We start from the raw sequence: 13740 nt of genomic DNA on the forward strand, positions 1-13740 counted from the left end.
CTCTGGGGAGACCCGGAAGTTGAATACTAGGTGCTGCCACAGAAATAGCTCCACAGCGGCCTCTGCAGGCAGTTCCTGCTCTTGTCACTCTTTCAGCTTCTACCCCCAGGACCGACATCAGTGTTTTGGGAGGCTGCAGTTTCCCATCCAAAGTTGGGAATACTTCTAAGTGAAAGACTTTAGATCATCTGCTGTGCTGGCAAGATTTCCCTAGAATTAGGCCCTGAGATGGGGTTTAACATGCAAGAGATTTATTTAAAGGGGGCTTAGTGATGTGCGATACAATATGGGAAATGCAATATAATGTCATAACAAAATAATCGCATCCATATTTAATCCTCATATTTGGGAACAGATTAATGTAGTAGAAAACTTTAATAATTGACAATGTGAAATAGGAAAAAAAAAAGGTACCAACGGGTAGGGGAAGTGGGAGGGATAGGGGAAAGGAAAGAAGGGAAAGAAGAAAATATGAGATAAGAAATAAATGGAAACAAAGCTTTTGCAAACAGGGAGGGGTGGAGGGATGAAGGGAGGGCCGGGGAATGGAGAAAAATAAGAACCAAGATACACCATGTAAGGTGCAAGTTCCCAGTGATGAATGTAACTGGACTGAATGCCTAAAATGTACCAATAAATGAATTTAAGAGAAAAAAGGAAAGAACTTGTACTCAAGACAGACAAAAGAGATGTAGGGTTTAGATAGGACACTAAGTAGCTGACTAGTTGTACGTCCTTATTTTATTCAAGTAGGATTTCAAGGGAAAGAAAGTGTGGGCTCCCACTAAATTTGTACTTCAGATAAGCAACAAAATTGCTTTTAGAATTTTTTTTCAAATTTCTACTCCATCGCATGAACATATATATGCTAAAATTTGTGTCGTTTTAAATTAAACTGTTTTAGCTCTTTCCCTGCCGCCGCCCAGTCGCGTGGAGGCGGAGGCCCGGGTGTGTTCAAGATTCGGCTTCACCCGTAACCCGCCACCATGGCCGAGGAAGGCATTGCTGCTGGAGGTGTAATGGACGTCAACACGGCTCTACAAGAGGTGCTGAGAACCGCCCTCATCCACGACGGCCTAGCACGTGGAATTTGCCAAGCTGCCAAAGCCTTAGACAAGCGCCAAACCCATCTTTATGCGCTTGGGTCCAACTGTGATGAACCTATGTAGGTAAAGTTAACGGAGGCCCTTTGTGCTGAGCACCAAATTAATCTGATTAAGGCTGATGACAAGAAACCAGGGGAGCGGGTAGGCCTCTGTAAAACTGACCGAGAGGGAAAACCCGGGGATTGGTTGCAGGTGTGGCGGTTAAGGACTACGGCAAAGAATCTCAGGCCAAGAATGTCATCGAAGAATACTTCCAATGCAAGAAATGAGTGAATAAGAATTTTGACTCACTTCAAAAAATTAATTAATTAATCAATTAAACTGTTTTAATTGCATGAAACACACATACCCTGAGCGTGGTTGTTTATCTGGTACTCACTTTGCGGGGAGGGCAGCTCTGGGACTGACCCCAGAACCCCATGCTTCCACTAAGCCACTTCCCCAGCCCTTTGCACTTTGAGGAGAGGTCTTCATGCATGGCCCCAGCCTCCCTGGTACCCGCTGCGCCCAGGTCTGACACCCAAATTTAGCTGGGCTCTCTCCAACTTATTTGGGAAATCCCCCACCTCTTAGTTTAAGTTCCTCCCCTTCCCTGGTGTTCAGTTTCCATAACCTTGAAATAGTTTGCTCCCAGTCAGTCTGCAGGAGGCGCTCCATGAGTAATTGTGACTTTTAATCATCCCGGGCTATTCATTCCTCACTGCAGCTTAGGAAACGAGAAACAGGTCGGGAGAAGCACAGGCGCTAAGGTGTTCTGGTATTTTCTCTGCTTTCTGAGACGTGATCCAGTTCCCTTATCAGATGGAAACCTGTAAGATGCAGACAGTACGGTCGCTTAATGCATTGTCTGTGTTCCGGCTGCCTCCCTGCTGGCCAGCGGACACACATTACTGTCCTGCTCAGCTTCACCTCTGGCCTTTGAGAAGCAGCGGATGGCAAGGCTGAGCAGACCAACGGGTGCCTTCTCCCACTGACTCCCCTCCCCTTGCCTCTTCAGTCCTTGACATTTTTTTTAAATCACAGCTCTGCTTTGCTGAGCAGCTGCTTCCTTGGGACTTACTATCTCTCAGGCCCAAGTTCCTACGGGGAAATAAAAAAAAAAATGATGTTTACACAACATAGGCCATGATAATAACCACAGGCCTTTGAATTTTTAAGTCAGAATCATAACTTTTTGGCTTAGTAACTTTTAAAGGAGTTCCATCGTACTATTTCTAGAGATTTGGGGAAGAAGGTTGAGATTATACCATATGTTTGACCTGAGATTTTAAAATGAAACCGGATCCTTTTGAGCAGCGTTCCTGAAGTGCTTGCTGTGGTCTCTTACTTGGTTCTCGGGTAACTGGGGGAAGAACCACCTGAATACTACATTGCCTCACAAAAACTTCAAGATGACTCCCTTGACGACAGACAGCTGGGCCTCTGCGGAGCTGAGCAGAGCCCACCATTTCCAGTCCCATGAGGCTCCTCTTCCCACTGATCATAGCTGCCACGGGTGGCAGAAGACTCAGCAACGTGTGCTTCTCCACCTCAATCCCTTTCAGTCCCATCTTGATGTTGTCCTTGAAATGACCTTGGTAAGAAAGAGGACTCTGTAAAAATACGATTGGGGATCTCCTAAGGTAATTAAATTCACCGCTATTAAAAGGGCACAGCTGCCAAGGGGGGCAGAAGACTCAGCAACGTGTGCTTCTCCACCTCAACTCCTTTCAGTCCCATCTTGATGTTGTCCTTGAAATGACCTTGGTAAGAAAGGGGACTCTGTAAAAATACGATTGGGGATCTCCTAAGGTAATTAAATTCACCGCTATTAAAAGGGCCCTGACTAGAAGGAAGTAAATGAAACTGTATTCATTCACCCATAGCAGTTAAATTCCCAGAGATCGGCATAAGCATGAAAATGACCACTCAGATTTGTTGAAGGGTACATGATTTAGTCCTGGGGCTGGCTTCTGCCCTCGGACATACCCCCACTGCATGGTGAGGGCATGCTTCTCATGAGCCATTGGTACCACACCCTCTGCCATATGACACAAGATTCCTCATCCAGGTGACTTTGGCTTAGTGACTCTCCATCAGCCTAGACAGGACCTTCTTAGAACTGCTCTATAGGCCTAAGGCCCAATCCTGCTTCCTTCCGCCTCCCCTTCACAGGGGCCAGACTGGAATCCCACCCCGAAGGCTCTCCTGTCAGTCTCCTACAGCCTTCCCGGGTTCTGACACAGGCATCTCCTCCAATGAGCTCCTCACATTCCTAGTGCTGTCTGGGCATTTTCTTCTTGGAAGGCCCAAAGTTACACAGAAGAGAATCCCAGGAAGCTCAGTGAAGGATGGGGAGACGAGGTAAGGAAGGAAAGGAAACCCATAGTGTCAGCAAGAAGCAGCACCTGGAGGTTCGGTCCTACCCACAGCTGAGCTCACCTCAGAAATACATAACTAAGGATCATGAGACTTAGAGTACTATTTATAACTCCTGTCCCTCCCTGGGTAGGGGTGACCCCAGCAGCCGTCACTGTCTTGCCCTCGAGTTGACTGTACAGCCTAGTCAGGAGCAACACTGGGCCGTGACAGGCACTTCAAATCCAGAGCCCAAGCTCTGATTCACCAAGCCATGCCTCTCAAATTATCACAATGATTGGAAACTTGAGACTGAAGCCAACATCATGTCCATCGTGTCCAGCAGTGACTGTTATTTTTTTATCTCAAATTAGGAATAATTTGACACTAAAAAATATTTCTTACTAAAATGTTCTATATGAGTAGAATGGAAATTTGTCCAGCTAGTTTATGAAGACCATACATAGTCTTGCTGTGTGACTTTGGGTAGACAGCTTCACCTCTCTGTTTCAATTTCTTCTTCGATCAAAAGAAGATAAAAGTAGATCTTGCTGACCTTACAGGACTGTTTTTGAAGACCTTTAGCTAGTATGTTTATGAAGGCGCTTTGTGAACTGTTCAGTGCTAGTCAAGCAGAAGGGATCATGCTTCTTGTATAACCTTGATCTTTCTCCCTACTTCCCTGCTGTGCTGTTTCTGAGACAAATGCATATATTGTCCCCTTCAGCCCTTCCACCTCCACCCCACGGTTACAGGTGTCCTCCTCTGATTACAAAACTGGTTTCACAATCTAATCTGCACAAGATGTTTCCTTCCAGACCCACAGAGCTTAGATAATAGAGATTTCAGAGTTTGTAATGCATCCTTCATTGATCAATGTTCTCCAGTGTCCTGCACTTGCCTGAACTCTGTCCTATTCAGGGGACAGACAGAGGCTTTGGTAGAATGGATAGCTCCAGGTTTCTCTCCTGCCAGGGCAGCCTACTCAACCTTCTCTTTCTAAGAGGGTTCCTCAATCTTGTTGGGTCATTCACCATTCTGAGATTCCCAGGAAAGCTAAGTCCAAGGAAAGAGTACATGCAGACCCTCACGAACATACACACACTTCCAGTCTTATTTTGCAGATAGCCACAGCCTTTCAAAATCTATGACTGCTACTCGGTGTAATACGTTTGGTCTCCACGTCAGCTACACCTAGCTTTTAATATTAGGCATAGGCAAAACAACTAACAATGGCTCTGCTATACAGTAAGTGCTCAGTAACTGAGACTTGTCCTTATCCCAAAAGTAACATCACCTTCTTCACAAACATCACAGTCTCAGAAAATTTTCAAGCAAAAGGGCCATACAGCTCAACACAGTCTCCTCAGGGAGGAGGTTGGTGTCAGCTGCGGTGGAGGCTGGTGTTGGCTCTCCCTCTGCTGGCCATGGGGGACATTCGCCCTTTCTTCTGACTCCAGAGTGTTGGGCTCTGGCTGGGGGAAGAGAAAATGGGGTGAAAGCAGGAGACAGGGAGCACAGGAGATCATGGCTGAGTTCTGAGCCAGTGCACATCCCGAGAAAGCTAAGGACTGAGAATTGTGTTGGTCTCTTTGTTCTCTACCCTTTTCTTTCTTTTTTTCTTGTTTTCTTTTTTATTGTGCTCCAGATACCAAATGTACTGAACCAATTCTTTCTGAGCATCTGTTCTGGGGAGCCGGCATGACAACACTATGTGGAAAATTCAGCCCCATGCAGGCCCTGGGCCTCACCATATAGTTTGCCTTATTCTTGACTGAGACTTAGAGTACAGCTCAAGCCACCCAGGTGTAAACTGCACAGAGTAATGGCTAACGCTGCCCTTCCTAGTGGAGGGATTGTTTCGTAGCAGCCTGAGCTCTCTCAGCCTCCATTTTCTCATTTATTAAATAGATCCCTTCAGGGTCCCCACCGGAGACTCTGTCATATCCTGTCATAAGGATTAAGTAGCTCACGGCTTGCTGAGTGGAAGTTATAGAAAGCTTACTAATCACTAGGTGCTAGCGATGGTCTATTCTAACATAGCAATGGTATTTTGCAAGCCTTCATGGTATTTAAAATACCACCGCAATACTTGCTTGTTGTATGAAATTGAACCACTTGAACTTACTCATATTTGGTCAGTTTTGCCCTAACAGAGCCAGCGACTTTTCAAACATTTGAATATAACAGAATAATTAAAAACCAGCCACAATCCATAGGACCACCACCCAGAGCCACACATCGGGGCATACTCTTCTGACATCTTGCAAATACGTAAATAGCTGATGCTAGTGTGAAGATGGGATGTAATCCTGATCAGATCGGGCATTATAAAAACACAGTCTGACTGCCAGGTGGTGAAGGAGGATTGAGGTGTTCTCCAGAGAATACCAGGACAACAAACAGAGCCTGGAGACACGGAGGCCACGCTAGGATTCACTCTGCCTGAGGGACACACCTAGTACATTCTGCTTCTATGGAAGCTTCCAGACAGTCATGGCCTGTCCCCACACCTATCCCTCCCTGGGACAGACGGCTGAAGGGATTCAGTCTTGACAGGCAATTTTGTTGACTCCTTAAGATGAGATGAGCTGTTGCTTTGACTTTATAATTTCCCAACCACTTTGGGTAATCAGGGTTTCTGCTCAAGCACAATTACTTATTAAAGTTTGGTGGAGTTCAACCCACCAACTCTCTCTGTTGTCCCAAGCTTTTTGCAAACATAAATAACTTTCTGCTATTTTTAGAATAAAGAAGTAGCTATCAAGCTATGTGCAGCCTAGCAGGGCTTAGCAATGCATCCTGGGAGCTTTCTCGGTGTTCAGTGCTGCCTACTCCACTCAGGGGTTAGAATGGCAGGGTCCATAATGATTTGCTCTGTTACTCTTCTGGCCCTGGGGCTGACAATACTCTTACTAACACAGACACGATTTAACTACTGTGCTATAGCTCCTTACAGAGACCCTCTCTCCAACACTCCAAGTTAGTGAATTCGTGACTGGCTATGCAAACAACACAAAGTTAGGAGACAACAATCTTGGGCTCTCTAATCCCGACTTTGCTACTCTCTGCCTCTGTGACCAGAAGAAATTAGTCATCCTTCCTGATCTGTCTTTCACCAAAAGAAAAAGTAAGGGAATTGAGTCAGTTGATCTCTAGTTTCTTTCTATTACAGTTTTCAGCCTTCTATCTTCATCATGGAAATCCCAGAGGGCAATGGAAAGCTGAACTTTTGGTTTAATGAATCTATCCTTGTGGAGGACAAAAGGATCCAAAGCTCCAAAGGTCCCGGGGAAAGTTAGTCGTGATGGGAGTTTATTTTGTTCACTAAGAACAAAGTATCCAGAGATGGAGGCAGTGGAAAGAAGGGAAAGAGGAGGGGATTTAAAAAAAGGAATTAAGATATGTTATGTACATATACCAAATCACCAGGAGGAACGTATATATCTGGAGTGGACATACACCTAACACATATGAAGAACTCCTACATAGCAGTGAGCAAAGTGCAAGACAACCTAACAGAAAAGGAAAAACTATTTTAACTAAAAGGGGCATAAACATAGTTCAATAATTTGTGGGAAAGTTCTCGACTTTATTAGTCATTCAGATAACACAAGTTAAAACTACAAAGCCATACCCTACACACACACACATACACACACACACACACAGCAGAATAGCTAATATTAAAAAGACTTACATGGACCAGAGATGAAGAGGATGTGGAGCAACTGGGACACTTTTATCCTACAACTGAGAGCACAAAGAGGAGCGATCATTTCAGACAATGTTTTGATATTATCTGAGCGCTGAAAGCATGTGACCTTGTGACCTTATGGCTTGACTTGTGATTTTTCAACTGTAAGATGGTATGAAAGCATTCCCATATACCCATTCTCTTTTTGCTTTCAGTACAATAGTCAGTAAATTACATGAGCTATTTAACACTGTTTTATAAAATATTGCATTCGGTAGCCTTGCCCAACCGTAGGCTTATGTGAGCAAACTGAGCACATTTAATGCAGGTGAGACTACAATCCAATGTTCAGAACACTAGGTAATAAATGAATTTTCTACTGCAGGTCTGTTCAACTTACAAAAGATTTATTGGGTGGTAATCCCACTGTAAATCAAGGAGCACCTGTTTATATTTTACTATCCAGAAATTTCATTCTTTTGATACATACTTAGCAGAAGCGCATACATACATTTCCCAAAAAATATACCTGAAAGCAGCGCTATTCAAAAGCAGCTAAAAACTGAAAGCAACTCAAAATGTCATCCACAGATAAATAATAAATAAATGTAGTATAATACACTGAAATTTAAAATAGCAAAGAGAATGAACTGCTGTGTATAGCTTGGATGAATTTCAAAATATAATCATTTAGCAAGAGAAACTAGATGCAAAATAGTATGTTCTATTATTTCATTTAGATAAAGCTCACAAATAGGCAGAAAGTAATGTCTGCTGTTAAAAGTGAGGGTAGTGTTTTCCCTTAGTGAATGTGCGGTGACAAAGGAAATACAAAATGTTTCTAGGATGCAAGCAATAGTCTGTTTTTAATCTGGGTGTTAGTTATAGTGATGTGTTTGGTTTGTGAAAATTCATTGAGCTGTATATTTATGAAACATGTGATTTAGGGTTATATTTTATACAGCAATAAAAAAGATACTTAAGTGACTATTAAGAGGGATGAATTTCTTAACATTTTTGGCTTTGTTTCCCTACGCACCTGTTTATATTTTATTATCCAGAAATTTCATTCTTTTGATACATACTTAGCAGAAGCGCATACATACATATCCCAAAAAATATACCTGAAAGCAGCGCTATTCAAAAGCAGCTAAAAACTGAAAGCAACTCAAAATGTCATCCACAGATAAATAATAAATAAATGTAGTATAATACACTGAAATTTAAAATAGCAAAGAGAATGAACTGCTGTACATAGCTTGGATGAATTTCAAAATATAATCATTTAGCAAGAGAAACTAGATGCAAAATAGTATGTTCTATTATTTCATTTAGATAAAGCTCACAAATAGGCAGAAAGTAATGTCTGCTGTTAAAAGTGAGGGTAGTGTTTTCCCTTAGTGAATGTGCGGTGACAAAGGAAATACAAAATGTTTCTAGGATGCAAGCAATAGTCTGTTTTTAATCTGGGTGTTAGTTATAGTGATGTGTTTGGTTTGTGAAAATTCATTGAGCTGTATATTTATGAAACATGTGATTTAGGGTTATATTTTATACAGCAATAAAAAAGATACTTAAGTGACTATTAAGAGGGATGAATTTCTTAACATTTTTGGCTTTGTTTCCCTGATGTCACCCCAGAGGCTCTCCTCTCTCCATGCCAGACTCTATTGATCATACTCTTTTCCACATTACCTAGCATTTAAAAATGTGCTCTCCTCACAAGTGCAAGGACCCAAGTTTGATCCCTAGTACTAATTAATTAATTAATTAATTAATTAATGTGCTGTTTCTGTTTCTAATAGGTAAATCTTGGAAAAGTACTCTTTTCCACATTACCTAGCATTTAAAAATGTGCTCTTCTCACAAGTGCAAGGACCCGAGTTTGATCCCTAGTACTAAATAATTAATTAATTAATTAATTAATTAATTAATTAATGTGCTGTTTCTGTTTCTAATAGGTAAATCTTGGAAACAGCTCAAATACCCATTAACCAGTGATTGGATAAAGAAGATGTGGATTTTTAATGGAGTACTTCTCAGCCATAAAGAAAGATAAACTAGGTACATTTATAGTTAAATAGATGCACCTTGAGACCATACTCTTAAGTAAAATAAATAGAACACACATGTGTAAATACTGAATTGTTTCTCTTGTGTGAGAAGTGGAACATGTAAATGAGAACCAAAATGTATAATAGGTATTGTGAAAAAGAAAAAAAATATGTAAAGGGGAAGGGAAACTAATGAGGGGAGGAAAGAAGGGAAAGAAAAAATTAGGACAGAGGGAAAATGGAAACATAGCTTTCATAAATAGGAAGGGGTGGGAGGGTAAAGGGAGGGGAGAGGAATGGGGGAAAAATAAGAGCCAAGATATATATACAGGTACAATTTCCTATGATGAAGGCGATCATTGTGTACACCTGAAATGTGCCAAAAAATTTAAGGAATTTTTAAAAATGTTATCTTTCCATTTGTCTGTTTCATTGCCTGAGGTCTTGCCTTGCCAACCCAACCAACTGCATTGTGAGTTCTAGAACACAGAAGCTATGTCTTTTACCAATGGATTCAGGCAGAAAATAATTCATATAAAACTTGTTCATCTATCCACAGATCTCATTATTTCGAGGTTCAAAACTTCCACACATTGAGAGCACTGCCATTCCTAGCCTTTCCAAGATTTATCACACATGTTCAGAAAGCTGTCAACTCTGCCATCCCCTTTGTGATAACTGCCGACTGTCCTGATCCTTTTTCTTTTGATCATGGTGGCTTCCCTGGTTCAGGCATCCAGAAATTCATCAGATAATCCATTCTGAGTACTGTGCTATATCCCAAGGATGTCAGTATAATAACACTGAGTCCTCAGCCCTGGGATCTTTCTAGTGGTCAGGATACAAAGGCTCTTCAGGCAGAAGAAACAGCAAATGCAAAATCAAAGCATCATGGAGTAGCCTTGTTTGCATGTACAAGAGTTGGGGGGGCTGGAAATATAACCAGTTGATATCTCTGGATTCCAAATAGAGGACCAGGGAAAAGCAAAATACGTAGCAATAGCATATGAAACTAGAGAGGGATGTAAGGGTCAAGCAATGAGGCACCTTAAAGGTTAACCACAGGAGTTTGGACATTATCATGTGGAGGGGGGACGGCAAACTCCAGTTGGGAGGTCAAATCTAACTTGCTACTTGCTTTATAAATAAGGCTTTACTGGAACATAGCCACCCCTACTCATCTATATACTATGTATGGCTGCTTCTGCCTAATGGCAGAGTTGAATAGTTGCTATGATTGTCCTTTCAACTGTGATTTCCAGTTTAAGACTCTTTGAAACACACCGTGGCAGAAGGAATTCTTGCAGTGGGTGTGAAGCTGGCTGTGATGACCTCTAAGTTTTGATCCAATTCTTGGTTGATAATTCTGGAATTTTTAGCACTGACACAGAAAACATATTAGTCTCTCCCAAGACACAGGAGATGGTGTCATTTGGCATTGCTAAACCCGCCCATGAGATGCGAGCCCCCAGACACTCGGTAATTACAAACACATTGCACGACAGCGCTAATCAGCTCCAGTGAGAAGTCAGTGGAGAAGAAAATGTAAAACCTCTTCCACTGTGGTTAACAGGAAAGTATGTCAGTAGTTTAACTGACAAACCCAGAGAATCTCTAGGGCCAGCTTCAATACCTAGACAGAGTAGTCTTGCTATCAGTAAACATCTTACTCCCAGAGGGCAAGACTCCTAGTCCCTCCGCGAGATCCTCATTTGTGCTTATAAAATTCTCAGCATAGGTCTCTCACCACTGACAATATTTTCCCCTGGGTATTGGTGCAGACTATGAATCTACTGCAACAAAAACTGGAATCATATTCAGTAACAATACAACTGAGTACAGTCTGATGCAGAATGGAACACATCTTAACAACTCCAAAACAAGGGTTTTTTTTTTTTTAATGAATTAGGCTTTTTCCCCCTTAAAGGATGAAGTGCCAGCATTTGGCAAGAAGTTCTTTGAGCAGTAAATTATTATAAGTATATCTAGCTTTTTTTGGAATAAAGGGCAAAACTCAAACAATATGTTTAGGTCATTAACACTGCAACTCTTCAACTCACAAATGCAATGGTCCAACTCAAAGGTGAGTTCTATTTATTGAGCACATATTATGCCCCAGATATAGTGGTAGGTGCTAGGAGTTGCTTATAAAATCTATCAGTTGTAGTTCCTGTTATGAAAGTCTCACAGCTATACAGTTAACAAGCACCAATCGACTTACCCCGGCAACAAAAACAGGGAAAACCATAATAAGGATTAAGACTTTCAGGGTAAAAACATTTTGGGATGAGATAAAAGCTGCAGACCCCCTCCCCCAGAAAAGTGCACAAAAGATGCATTTCTACTCCGAATTAATCCTTTTGTCATATCAGTGTATGTTTATGATGCATAATGTTTATATTCATTTTGGAGAATCTGAATATATATGTGTGCGTGTATGTGTATATCCTGATGATTCTCAGCCTCTTTACCCCTTCTCCCTACTCTCTCCTCTCTGTGATCCCCTGTCCTATCTCCAAAATGTCCGCTTTCCTGTTTCCTAACATCTGCCCTGTATTTGACCTGTCTTTTGCTCTGTAATTATTTTTTATTTTGGGGTTTTCATGTAAGAGAATCATGCAGCTGTTAACTTTCTGTGTCTGACTTGTTTTGCTTAACATTATACTCTCAAGATCTGTCCATTTTCCTGCAAAAGATACAATGTCATTCTTCTTTAGGGCCGAGGAACGATCTTTTGCATTTATAATTGAATTGCATGTGGGCGTTCTGGTTTTCAAATACATAGGAGAAGGTCCATGGTAGGCTTATGGAAGAATAAAGAGTGAATTGGTCTAAGGAGCTCTATTACTAATCCCCTTCCTTACCAACTCACTAGTCTAACGAGTGCTCCTTGTTTCTTTTATTTTTAAAAGTGTCACCTCATGATAAAACGTACTGAATATTCCCTGCTCATAGCCGATGCTCTCTATATACTTCTGCTTCTATGAGTTTGTAAAAAGAACCTCCAAATCCCTTTTTAGGGTTTAACATTTATTGTGTGAACTCCATTGGCTTTGGGGTCTGTTCAGGTGTTCTGGACATTTCTGGGTGGTCCTGGGTGAATCCGAGAGGCTTGTCCTTGGGGTCTTCCCCTTCGGCACGGTTCCCCTGCTCTGCTTTCCAGCTCGCTTGCACTAAGCAGCTTTGCTCCACCACAACTTCTGCCTTGGAGCCAGCTGACCACGGACTGAATCCCCTTAAATCACAAAAACCTCTCCTCCTTTAAATTATCACTATCAGCTAGCATGTCCCAGCAATGGGAAAGCTGAGGGCTCCACCATACCTTCGCCATCTCACTGGTGTACAACTAGAGGGGGTCTCTTAAGGGAGTAAAATGGAATGGAGGCTCCACAATTCCAGGAAAACAGAATATTAAAGTGTTTGTACCAAACATTGAGGTCCTTAGCCAACCTTATCCCTTCCAGAGTAAGAGATGAAATTTTTTTCCAGCTCAAGACTTTTTTTAAAAAATGAGAAGAAACAGACTTTTGGAATTCTCCAGGGAAATATCTAACTGGAATACTCTTCAATGAACTCCAGAGGAAATGAGCCCTCAAGCACTGAGACTTTTAGTCTCCAAAGCTAAAAGCGCATGGACAATTAAGAATCATCAGGAATTTAGAAAGTCATCACTGTGAAGACACACCACAGCAAACTAACAAGGAGGAAAAAACTTGGAAGAAATAATAATCATACGAAGAAAAGAAAAAATAGTATCAATGAAGACGTTAAAGGAAAACTACACATTAATATTTTCAGATACATAGACACAAATTTTCAGCAAAATATTAACAAATTGAATTTAGCAGCATAGAAAATACATAAGACATCTCAACCAACTGGCACACTGTGAGAATGCAAAGTTGTTTAATGTCTGAAAATCAGTCAGTGCCATTAGTCCTATTAACAGGCTACATGAAAATAATGCTGTAATCTTCTCAATGGATACAAAATGATCATATAACAAAAGTCAATATCCAATAATAAGAAAAGCCAAAAAACTCTCAGCAAAATAAAAACGCTAGGTAACTTTCTGAATTTAGCAAAGTGCTCCTTCTATCTTGTTCTTCAAGTGAACAAAAGACTTTCATTTTGAAGAGGAAGAAATAAAATATTCTGACTTGCAGATGAATAACTATGTAGAAAATCCTCTAAAATCTACCAAAAAAAATCTGCTAGTTAAAGAAAGCTCCAAGATAAAAGGCTAGTGTACAAAATCAACTGTCTTCCTATATACACACAATGAGCATTGGAAGTAGAAATAAAAAACAAATACCATAACGATAGCATCGCCCTTGTTGTCTTTGGCATTCTGTGTTCTCCGTGTTGCTTCTCCTCTTCCAGGCCTGTTTGCCATCCTTGCCTTGCAGCCAGCCAATGATGGACTGAAGTCTTTACAAACTGTAAGCTAAATAAACCTCTTTTCCTCTAAAAAAAAAATCAAAAATATGAAGAACATAAGCATAAAACTAACCTTATATGTGCAGGATCATGTATGCCGAAAGCT

The 13740-nt window shown here is 41.3% G+C and overlaps 1 pseudogene; it reads left to right on the top strand.

The window, feature by feature from the left end:
• The first annotated feature begins 920 nt into the window (after positions 1 to 920).
• On the top strand, positions 921 to 1375 carry LOC104874676 (annotated as a pseudogene).
• Positions 1376 to 13740: the final 12365 nt, after the last annotated feature.

This window comes from Fukomys damarensis, unplaced genomic scaffold (assembly GCF_012274545.1).
Source record: "Fukomys damarensis isolate Sample0158 unplaced genomic scaffold, DMR_v1.0_HiC HiC_scaffold_35, whole genome shotgun sequence".
Taxonomy (NCBI): Eukaryota; Metazoa; Chordata; class Mammalia; order Rodentia; family Bathyergidae; genus Fukomys; species Fukomys damarensis.